General features: G+C 41.9%; 1 protein-coding gene across 10 annotated transcripts in view; it reads left to right on the forward strand.

The window, feature by feature from the left end:
* LOC122331563 (putative mediator of RNA polymerase II transcription subunit 26) overlaps positions 1 to 12,500 on the forward strand; it is a 274,294-nt gene that overhangs the window by 116,999 nt on the left and 144,795 nt on the right. Inside the window, exon 1 of one of the 10 annotated variants that reach the window (XM_043229081.1) lies at positions 11,812 to 12,500. This exon is cut by the window's right edge and continues 1,305 nt beyond it. The exons of 8 other annotated variants lie outside the window; for them this stretch is intronic. The gene's annotated coding sequence lies outside the window, so the exon portion shown is untranslated. Of the gene's footprint in view, positions 1 to 11,811 lie in introns of those variants that run through there. One more of the 10 variants, XM_043229089.1, reaches the window with a different exon arrangement.

Raw genomic sequence — 12,500 nt, forward strand, 5'->3', positions numbered from 1 at the left:
TGGCAAGAAGAGGATTTGCAAGAAGCAAACAGTTTGACCCTGAGCACTCTCCATATGGGCACCAAATCAGCTGGCTCGTTTTGGGGTGGGTCGCCATTCTCCGAGGATGAGTTGTCGAGAGTACGCCAGCTGCCGCGATTGAGCTCCCCGAATATGAACAATGCGCCCAGTGATTTGAACTGCGATTGACTCTATAGGAGGAGATGGCGGGCTATGATATGCAATATGATATAAACCTCTCTGATGGTTGATGTCACGACACAGTTGCACATGTTGTCTGTGCGGACCAACACGTGCTTGTCCTGCGCGGCAGCAACTAGAAGCAAAAGTTTGTCCATGGGCTGAAAGTGCGATGACAAGCCAGCATGATTGTCATGCAGTGTCCCCATTGCACCATGCCCATCCGGGACTCAGGAATGTAACCAGTGCTGAAGTGGTCGCATATGAAGTAAACCGAGCAGTGTAACTGCAGCTCACGGGAAGCCATATGCCCTAAGAGCCTCTGAAAGCCCCCACTGTCTTGCCTCTGAATAAACTCAGACAAGTCAGCACCGATTGTGCACGTTCTTTTGTGAGAGACACTGTCATACTCACCAAGTCTAACTCCAGACCGAGAAAGAGATCCTCTGAACAGGAGAGGTTTGCTCTTTTCCCAGTGGACCCGAAGCCCCAACTGGCTGAGGTGCTGCCTTACCAGGTCCCTGTGTTCTGCAAAACTTCTCCCGTGACTGAGGCTAGAATAAGCCTGTCGTTGAGATAATTGAGGAGTCAGACTCCACTTCCTGTAAGGGGGCAAGAGCACCCTCCGTGACCTTCGTAAAGACGGAAGGATGGAGACATGAAAATACTTCAGGTCTATTGCTGCAAACCAATCCTGGTGTTGTATGCATTTGACGATGTGCTTCTGCTTGAGCATTCTGAAGCTTGTGCAGGGCCCGATTCAGAACTCGCAGATCCAGGATTGGTCAAGGCCACCGCCTTTTTTTGGGTACAATGAAGTAGGGCGGTAGAACCCTGCCTTCATCTTGGTTGGAGGGACTGGCTCGATTGCATTCTTTGCCAGGAGGACAGTAATTTCCTCTTGCAAGACAGAGGCGTTCTGGGCTGCCACAGATGTTTCTGGAATGTCACTGAACCTAGGAGGGTGCCAGGCAAATTGGATCACATAACCGAGCCGAATCGTCCGGATAAGCCATCGCGAGGGATTGGGTAGTGTTAACCACACATCTAAACTCTTTGCGAGTGGCACCATTGGGAGTCATCGCCGTACCAAAGGGTGTGCAGCGGAAGCAGTCAGAGGGGCGGCCCGTTCTGACTGGGATTCCCACAGTGACTGTCTGGGTGCCTTACCATGATGGCTGGAGAAATGTGGAGAAACATAGCATCCCCTAACCGCCATCTCTTGGCCACTGGCAAAGGGGGGTGCTATGGGGGAGAGTAAAGAGATGGATCTCTGCATTCTGACACTCTACGGACCCAAAGGCCCGGAGGATAAGGAGATTGCTCTTTTTCTGAAACATTTGGTACCACAGACCCTGTGGAGGAACAGCAGGAAAAATAAAACAGAAGTTTCCCCACCTGGCCCTCCTCTGGAGGGAAAGGCAGTGGCGTTGTGTTCACCATCTCCTGAAGAGTAACACCTTGCGTCTCCGGGCCACTTGTCTCAGGGTCTTTTCAATAATTTTCAATAAAACATTCAAGTCTCCCAGTCATTGACTTTTACTAAAACTGTGCAACACAAAGCATTTATAACTATAATTGCTGCACTTGGTCAGTCGTTGACCCCCTATATAATGGCTATATTTTCAGACTGTTATTTTCTTGCTCCTTTATGTTTGCCCCTTAACATTGTTTATTGTTAGGAAAGTCTTTTCACTCAGTGAGCAATGGTTATCAGTTTAATAAATTAAGACAAAATTAGTAAATAAAGATGATTTATGGATGCTGAAGAGGTATAAGAAGCACTAAATACTACGAGTGATGGAAAGTCTGATGGTAGAGAGATAATGTGTCCTGGGTTGGCTCTACATATGACAGCAATAAAGTATCATATTTATGTTTTATCCTAACGTCACTTTTTTTGTCTTAGGGTTCACACCAGTAATGCTTTTTCTAAGGCTTGCTTATAAAAACTACTTAAATTTCCTAATTGAACTATGGCCTAATAATCTCTTTCCAACAACATTGATGTTGACTGAGTCAGACCTCTGTTTGTGTCCAGATGGCTAACTAGCTACATTTAGTCAAGGATGTCCCCTCTTGGGTCACAGCCATCTAGAGGCCATCTTAGCTGCTTCAATAGTACTTCGTTTCCTTTCTCCCTCGATCTACTGAAGGGTACATCTTTATATTTCAGTACATTTTATTATTTTTTTAGTATGTCTTTAAAAAACTACTCAAAAGTTCAACTAACTGTATTTAATATCAATAAGTCAGTCACAGATATGATCTAATAAAGCATTAGAAAAAGCATATTTAATTTGCACTTATGTGTGTTCTTTTAAAGTATATTATTTTTGAAATAAGTGCCTCCTTTTTACAAGAAAGGAAATCTGACACCATACCAGGCTGCTTTGGAAGGAATGAAATATGTCTTCTCTACAAACAGACACAACATACCAGAGATACTGTAGAAGGAATGAAACTTATTTTCTTAAGAAACTGACAGCATACAGAGATGATTTGGAAAGAATGAAACTTGTTTTCTCTAGAAACTGACACCCTACCAGAGAAGGAATGTAGAAGAAATGTAACTTATTTTCTCTTTAGAAACTGACAGCATACCAAAAGATGTCATGAAAGGAATGAAACTTATTGTCTTGACATTAACATTTAGTCAAATGTTAATGTCAAGATAATGTCATAACAAATGCTATGACAATTCCCAGTTATCTTAACATGCAGTACATGTACTTTTTTAAGAGTTTTTCTTGAATACATAATAACTAAAGTATAAAACAGAATAGAAAAATAAGTTTCTGGACATAAGTGCTTTTGTTGATTGTAATACATAGAATACAAAAATAATCATGTGCGAGTCTAAAAAGTAATTGTTTTTTTTTTTTTTTTTTTTTTAAAGAATCCATCTATAGCACTCCAAATTATATAAAATCAAATTTAAATTACTTTTTCCCCCTTTTTCAGTGTGCACTACTGGGAAAAACAGTCAGAAAAAAATTCTAGGATTATTTGTTACAGTTGCGCATCGATTGGTAACAGACAACAGGTCCATATGCAGTTTAAGATCCTTTAATAGTCCACAGAGACACACAGTAAAAATTTGACACACTGGTAAATTGGACTGACAGACCTGAAGGGGGTGGCCACAAAAGAACCATCAGGGACCAGAGTAAAACCAGAGTTGGGGCCTATTTGACTGAAGGTGGTGGCCACGGTGGAGTTAGCAAAACCGAGATTAAAAACCAGCTTGAGGCCAATGGAGAAGCTAATGGAGCTGAATGGCCAGTAGAGTGACAGATACGAGAAATGGTTGTATAGGAGGAGCTTGTGGAGCACATGGTGGTTTAGGTGAGTCCAACTGGATCTGTAGCCAGAGCGGAACTGGATCTGAATTGGATTCAGCGATAGGACCTGGTTCAGAAGAGTCTTGGACTGGACTTCGACTCTGGAGCAGATTCTTGGTCTGGACTTAACTCAGGATCAGAACTTTGAACTGGACCTGGTTCTGGAATGAGTAGTTTACTGCCCAGACAAACAACATGGCCACTGCCATAACTGAAAGGGAACCAGCTTAACTGCTGAAGACCTTGGGATGCCAGATGCTCTGGCAGCTGAGGCATTGGACTATGGCAGTCCTGCAGGTTTGAGCATTATTGGACCTCGGCCACAAAGCATAGGCAGAGCTGGGACTCTCCAGGGCGGAGCAGGCAGAACTTTAATAGAGGGCACAGAGAGGTTAACAACAGTCTCTGCAGCCAAGATAGCCACCGTGGCTGTAAATGGGCAGGACGAACGTTTAGAAATGGCCTTTTTGTTTCCAGTAATGCATTTGTACTCTCAATACTGCAATCAAAGCGCTAATAAGAACATCCTTTACTCGACCAGTTGTTGAAGCATGTGTGTCAAAAACGCCAATGTTTGGCTTATATAACCTTGGTTAGGTGATGTCACTTCATTAATAATATGAATTAAAAAAGTACGCAATTGAAGATGCTGATAGGAGATGTTTACTGCTCTGTCAGCGGATCCTCTCCGATGATGATCTGCACGCTTTCTGCACGCTGTCCTTGAGCTCAAGGCAGAATGCAAGAGTGTAGCTCGCTTTTTTCAGGAGGAAAACAGCAAGCAGACGTTCCCTCAACACATTCCTGGGGATCATGTGTCTATCTGCCCAAGGCGTGTGAGACGGGAGGCCATCATCGATTTATTCAACCATCATTGATTCAAAGGCACAGGGCTACACAATGATGTCCCAGATTGAAGAGATGCTTGTGGGCTATCTCTCTTCTGGGACTTCATAATCCCTGAAAAAACCTAGTCTCCCCATCAAGCCATGCAGACTAACATCTTCACTGGTGGCTGAAGGCTTTTTAGGTAGGGGGTCAGCTAGTGCTGCCCTATACACCATGGCGGGTCTGCAGGTTTACTAGGTTGACCTTCTGAAAGATTTGAGAACTGGCAGGTCCATCGACGAAGAGGAGTTCTTAGAACTATGCCAAGCCACAGATCTGTCTCTCTATTCAACCAAGCCGGCGGCCCGGGCACAGGCAGCAGATGGCTACCTTGGTTTCCACAAAGAGACACTTGTGCCACAGCCTCACGGGCATCAAGGACAAAGACCACACTTTCTTCCTTGACTCCCTCTGGCCTGTTTGGTGATGCAGTCAACACCGCTAGGTTTGCCATTAGGAAGCGTTTGTGAGCTTTCTTCCCCCACTGAGCTGAAGAGTCCGTTGGGTTTGCTTCTGCCACGTTTCAGGACACGGAACATCTAACATCCCTCCATCTATTGAAATGTCAAAGCTTGTGCCCCTTTCAATGGTGTGGTCCTAACTTCTGTGAAACCGTAACAAGCGTATCTGTTGATACAAGAATTGCAGACTCTGCTGGACAAAGGGGCCACAGAACGTGTTCCACTGCCAGACAGAGAGTCAGGCTATTACAGTCAGTATTTTTTGGTTACTGGTTGAGAAAACTGGTTGAGTGAAACAGCTATACCTGCAGACTATTAGAGCCTGTAGAAGCTTGGTATAGTGGACGATTTCATTCAACGTGTGGTTTATGGTTGAATCATACCTAAAAAATGGGGAACGATGACAGTAAACTGTCGGGAGATGCTAAATTCATGGAAACATGTTGCGGAACTGACATCTAGCTGGGCATCTAGCCTCGTCCAGAGCGAAACTTATCGCTCAGTGTAACTAACACTCAATCAGAAAAACAGGCATCTAGCCTTGTCAAGTGTAATATAATATGATTATATTTACCTAATTAGTGCTGAGATGTCTTCTGAAAAACGGTCACCGTCAGACAGCGCGGAGAAGTAGATTTTTGCAGATGGAGATTCATTGACCTCCTACGAATTCACAAGGGTAGATTTTAGACAGACGTCTATTGCCCGACTCTGCGCAGAGATATTCTCTCAGGTCCTCTCCGTCCTCCTCTTCTCCGATCTGCCTTGTCGGTAACCGGGCGGAAACACCAAATTAATGTTGGGTCTGGATGCCCCTTTAAGGTTCTTTACCTGCCCGAAGACAACTCAATAACAGACACGAGAATTTGTTCCGAATGTGTAACTTGCAAGTGACATCGCTTCAGTTGCAAGGGAAGTAAACTGTTTCCAGCTCTCTTTAGTTTGCTTCTGAAGCATGGCCCCTCACACATCTTTATTTATACATAAAGAAAGAGCAACCCCCATAAAAAGGTTACAATAGGGCACATTCCTTTCTTGTGGGTGCTTGATCCTCATCATTTAGATGGAATCTGCTTGGGGGAGAGTTCAGCAAGAGTTCAGCAAGGTGTCGGCTCTGGACAGCGTCCTGTCCTTTGTGAGCATGTTGCCAAACTCTTTACACACACACAGAAGTTCTTCAAAACCACTTTGATATATGAGACAATAATGTCAATAAAAGTACGAAACAAGAATAGTAGTTCCAACAATGATTATTTCTCAAATCCAGCCAGAGGACTGGAGATTCCTGATGTTTGCTTTTGGGGGTGAAGCTTACCAGTATCAGGTTCTTTCATTCGGCCTGGTGGTAGTCTTTCACATAAATTGCCAGGGAGACCTGCATTCGCGCCACTTAAACAAGTTATCGCACCAGGTGCTGATTTGGGCACAGGACAAGTTCCTGTCCCTCAGGGCGATTTACATTCCAGGGTATATGAATATGGGAGTAGACTTTCTGTCCAGACAAGCTCTGACACATGGGAAATGGTAACTCCACCCCGCAGTAGTCAGTCAAATTTGGGAGAGTTTTTATGTAGAAGAGGTGGACCTCTTTGCCTCACAGGAGACAGCACCATGTCCCTTTACTACCAGACTCATCCAGCTCCCACATGGCCAAGATTGCGCCTTTATGCATGTCTCTCGATAGCTCTGCTCCCAGGAGGCCTGGTGAAGGTTTGTCAACAGGGGTTTTGTCTCTTACTGATAGCGCTGCATTGGCTGATGAGAATATGGTTCTCAGATTTACAGTTATAGTCCTCCTTGATGGCTCACTGTGGGTGATTCCAATCAGGAGGGATCTTCTGTCTCAAGAACAGGAGACAATATTTCATCCCCATTTTCATGTGTCAATGTCACACATGTGGACTCCTTTGTTGTTGTTTTGTCTTGTGCCATGTGTTCAGTGTAAACTACTTTTAGTTACTTGTCTTCAGCTGTGTTCGGTTCTCGTCTTAAATGCTTGTGGTATTGTGTCCTGTCTACCTGCCAGCCTGTAACTTTATTGTTTATTTTGTTTCTAGAAAATTAAAACTTTTTAAGTTTATTTTCCTCATTGAGTGCTCTCTCTCGTAAACCACACTGTGACAGTCAAATGTGCCAGTTTGGCTTATATAACCTCGGTTAGGTGACGTCACTTCATTACACGCACCTGGAGGTTATAAATAGGTATGAAAGCAGCTTGAGCAAGTGACTTTACATGGTTCCTATCTGACCAGGAGGATCCCAGGATGATATTCACTGTGGGTCTTTCCAATACCAGAAAAGTAATATCTCCTTAGGCAGACATCTGACTTTCAACTTCATTGGCAGGGCTTAGCAGTTCACCCAACTCACTGCCTAGCGGCTTTCCATGAATGGTCTCAACTCTCAACAAGGTCTTGGGTAGATAAAGATGGCATAGGAGGTCATTTAGCTATGAAATTAGCAGAGTTGACAAGGGCCGAGACTAAAACAGGACAATTTCAAGTGTACTCTGAGTAGCCTAAGATTACTTCTGTTGTTATTGTGTTATTGTGATTTAACCTTTTACATGTATACATTTTTCTTATGGACCTTTCCCAAACTATAATTCCTGAATACATTTATTAAAATAAAGTGAAACAAGACAATAGATATGTAGAGAAATAGAAAAAAGGGGTTTAAGTCACTAATAATTAACATTTAACCTTTAAATATTTGTTGAATGTTATCTGTGCTACATTTAATCTGCAACAGCAATGTGAAGTTTTATAAACATCTGTTTGGTCAGTGACTTTTAAATGTGTCATTATGCAGAAAACATAAGCATAGTTCTCAGCATTAAAGACTTTCTACTGGCTGATCAATGTGCTACTTTTTTCTAACAGGTATGGTCAAAAAGTAGGTCACAGGACATTAATTGCATATTGCAGGTCAATTTTTTTGAGCTGAATATATGTATGAAATATGTATGTATGTATGTATGTATGAAAATAGCATATGAACTACTAATGCGGGATTCTGAAAAGATTTAGAAGAAAAAGTGTAGGTTTCTCAAAAACTGCTTTTTTGACTTCACCAGAGGGAGTCAAGGCATGTTTTCTGTAGATATTTTGATTACAATTTATCATCATCATAATAAATTATTGTTTGTGGAAGTTGCACTAACTCCAGCCTGTCAGGACATCAAGTAAACATAATTATTTAAATAAATGACACACAACAAGATATAAGGGTATGTCAAACACAAATATAAGGGCATGTCAAAACTTCTCTAGGCCCCCAAAACACCCTCAGACCCCAGAGGGTTAAAGGGTTGGGGGGCTTTATTTGGAGGACTCTGCTGTAAGCATAGAATAGAATGTAGTCTGGGAACATTCTATTCTATGCTTACAGACTGGGCCTGAGAACATACTGTCCACCTCTCGTATGAACAGCATTTTCATTTTTGCTCCCTCTTTCTGGTCTTTCGGAAAAAAGTGACTTTATTTAATGTGCTATCTTTCATTCCGAATGAAGTTCTGATCAGAATGCTCTTTCGTTATGGCAAATTAGTTTCTCCTATTAAGATGATTCCAATTGGGTGTAAATCTCCGCTTTTAAGGCATGTTGTATTATTTAGGCTTTACGTCGATATGATTTTACAAGGTGACTTGGATGATTTGGATTTGTCTCTAAACTTGCGTCATGATGAGTTTAATTATGTCATTTTTGCTACGACAAATAACATGAGACGTTTTGTTTGTGGTGAGACAAGGCATTTTATTTGCGCTTGTCCAGCCAAATTGAACAAGCCTGATAACAGCCATCCACCAGCTGACGGTGTGAGAAATGATGTAGTGCTTGATGGAGAGGTGCAGGATCATTGTCGCTGCTTTGCCTACTGTTGCCTGGTACAGGTTTAGCTCAAAGATCGGTATCTGAAAAAAGTAACAGAAGTTGTGCCAACAGACACGCCTACTGAAGAGGAGAATGTTGTTAGCGCTGAGGGGGAGAAAGAGGAAGTACCTTCAGCAAGCACGTAGTCAGTAAATCAGTTGAATGACTCCAATAGCCTTGCTGTAGTTGTTGAACAACCCTGTCTAACCTGTCTAGATCAGAATCAGGTCGCTTTAAAGGATTTAGACGATTGTTTGTTAAAAACACACCAAAAGACAAGCTTGAATCAAACTGATACAGAGAGTGAAAGTGTTTCTCGGAATGTAGTTTTTCATGTAGATTACCTCAGAGTGGTTTTTCCATCCAAGTTTATACTGTGGATGGTATAAAGTCCTTTCTTAAAGTAACAAACAAATGCAAGAAAAGTTTGAGTGGAAGAATATTTCCCAGATGTGGTACAATTTATTGAAAAAGCAAAGGCTTTAAGGAGCCATGGAGGTTTTACCAACCAGGAAGTTTATTGTTTAAAGAAAATTCTCTCTAAGCTGAATGCCCATTCAATGGCCTGTGGGAAGAAGCTCCTCCTCATTCTCTCTGTGTTTGCCTTCAGGGAACGAAAGCGCTTTCCTGAACGCAACAGAGAAAAGAGTCCATTGTTGGGATGGCCGAGGTCTTCCACGATTTTCCTGGCCCTGGTACAGCACTGCTTGTTGTAGATGTGCTGCAGCACAGGGAGCTCAGTGCGGATGGTGCGCTCAGCTGACCGCACCACCCTCTGAAGGGCTCGCCTGTCCTGCATGGTGCTGTTCCCGAACCAGGAGGTGATGTTTCCCGTCAGGACACTCTCGATGGTGCAGATGTAAAAGTTCCTGAGCACCTGAGATGGGAGTCTGAAGTCCCTTAAGCGCCTCAGATGGTATAGACGCTGCCGGGCCTTCTTCACCAGGGTGTTGATGTGACAGGACCAAGACAGGTCCTGCGTGATGTGAACACCCAGGTACCGAAAACTGTCCACTCTCTCCACTGGGGTCTCATTGATCATGATGGGATGGTAAGAGCACACCTGCTTCGTGCTGAAGTGCACTATTAACTCCTTTGTTTTGCTGACGTTCAGGAGCAGATTGTTCTCCTAACACCATCTCTCCAGGTTGTAACAGAAGTAACATGTAGCTCAAAAACAAAATGCCTGTTTCGTGAATGGGAAAAATTACCATTAATCACGATGGTATTCTCTGCCGTACCACTTCCACATGCACATTAGTCCTGCCAGAGAAATATAAAAGAACAGTCTTGCGAGGGCTTCACGATAAAATGGGCCACCAAGGTACAGATCGTACTCAATCATCCGTTAATGTTTACTTTGGCCACGCATGCAGGCAGACATTGAGAGTTATGTCACAAAAACACAGGTTTTTACAGCAGAAAAAACTTGCCATGAGACAAGAGCCCCATTAACAAACATGATCTCGACCCAGCCCTTTCTGTTGCTTTCCTCCATTTAAACCACTGCAAAGGAGGTTTTGAGTACATCCTTATGGTAGTAGATAATTTCACACATGAGAAGAGCCACATGCCCATTTACTTCTCATTTGTCTAAAAAACAAAAATTGACTGACTGAATGTGAGAACCGTGAGGAATCAGATATCAGAGTCCTGAAAATGTTGATGTTTTTAAGGAATCTTGCTCTGTTCTATTTGAAACTGCAAGCAAAACTATTGCTTCCAGCCTCATTAATTCAGACAATTGTTGAATATATTTAGTCAGTCCATGAATCAACCTGTCTCAAACTTCAGGAAAAGTTAATTTCACTTGATGTTCCAGAAGCAATGATAAAAATGGTTCTTGACGATCTTAAAGCTGAAGATCATTTTATGTCATGTAACAGTCATACCTTAAGATCAGCAAAGAAAATAATTTTTTCAAGAACCTTTTCCATTATGTTAAGCCGATGCCTATTCGCCTAGGACAGAATGAAGCAAGAAAAGAGTGTTTTGCACAGTACATACCGGTTAAACAATTGAATCTCCTCTTAACTGCAAGTCTGTATGGGAACAGTACAGAGATGTGCACAGTCATGTCCCATTGAAGGACATTTTAAAGGATGTGTGGGATGGTGAAAATGTCTTATATCAAGACTCTTTTGAAGTTGTAAACCCTTTAAAATCTGGCAAGAAAAAACATAAAATACTTGCTATGTACCTTAAATTAGCAGATCTGTGTCTTTATAACAGATCAAGCACTGATCAAATGCAGTTGGTATTTCTCTGTAGGGAACAAGACTTCAAATACTTTGGTGAAAAATTGTCTTTATTCTAGATTTAAACTGACGGAGTGTGTCTGCTTCCCGAACCGTGTTCAGGAGATTGTTCCAGATTTTATGTGTTAGATAGGAAAATGATCTGCCGCCCGCAGTTGATTTTGATATTCTAGGTATTATCAAATGGCCAGAGTTTTGAGAACGCAGCGGACGTGCAGGACTATAATGTGATAAGAGCTCGCTCAAGTATTGAGGAGCTAAACCATTCAGGGCTTTATAGGTAATTAATAAGATTTTAAAATCTATCCGATGTTTGATAGGGAGCCAGTGCAGTGTTGACAGAACCGGGCTAATATGATCATACTTCCTAGTTCTAGTAAGGACTCTAGCTGCTGCATTTTGGACTAGCTGAAGTTTGTTTATGAAGCGTGCAGAACAACCACCCAATAAAGCATTACAATAATCTAACCTCGAGGTCATAAACACATGAATTAATATTTCTGCATTAGAAATATGAAAGTATAGCTCATAATTTAATTATATTTTTAAGATGGAAAAACACAGTTTTACAGATGCTAGAAACATGGTTTTCGAAGGAAAGATTGCTGTCAAACAGCACACCTAGGTTCCTAACTGATGATGAAGAATTAACAGAGCAGCCATTAAGTGTGTTAAGACTGTGTTTATTATTATTATATGTGGGGTTTTTAGGTCCAATTATTAGCACCTACATTTTTTCAGAATTTAGCATTACATGCATTCCTTAATTCAATCATTTTTCAATCAATCAATCATTTTTATTTATATAGCGCTTTTAACAACACAGGTTGCATCAAAGCACAAATTCCTACAACATCTTGTAAAAGTGGACAGACATTTTACTTTCCTGGAATTAAAATCGCAAGATCAGTCAGTTTCTGGGTAATGAAAACAGGGACAGACCTTGTGAAATTAACCTAGAAAGTGAGAAACTCGGTGGCCACGCTGTACAAAACTGGTGTTTTTTGAGGATGCTGCTATTGTTGATTTGTGACAAAATTGAATCCCATGTTACAAATGAAGTTTGGCAACTAATTTTACTATTAAGGGAAATCGTTGTACTTTTTTGTTCACCAGCCATTTCCAGCAGTCAGATGGGGTATTTGAGAGTTTTGATTGATGAGTATCTACATTTTAGAAGACACATTTTTCCTGCCCACTGTCTCAGACCTAAACATCAATAGCCACTACCCTGACCTCATTATTCATTTCGGTCCACTCATTCGCTTATGGACGTTTGAGAGCAAGCATGTTCATTTCAAACAGTGTGTAAGAAAATTAAATAACTTTAAAAATCTTTGCTTTACTCTTGCAGAAAGACATCAGCTTCTCCAGGCATTTCTTTATGCTGGTGAGTTCTTTCCTCCCACTATTGTAGCAGACAAGGCAACAGAGTTTGTAGTAAGTGACTACAACGATGTCATTAGGGAAGCTGTAGCTGGATATGATTTTCAGCC

This window comes from Puntigrus tetrazona, unplaced genomic scaffold (genome assembly GCF_018831695.1).
Source record: "Puntigrus tetrazona isolate hp1 unplaced genomic scaffold, ASM1883169v1 S000000001, whole genome shotgun sequence".
Taxonomy (NCBI): domain Eukaryota; kingdom Metazoa; phylum Chordata; class Actinopteri; order Cypriniformes; family Cyprinidae; genus Puntigrus; species Puntigrus tetrazona.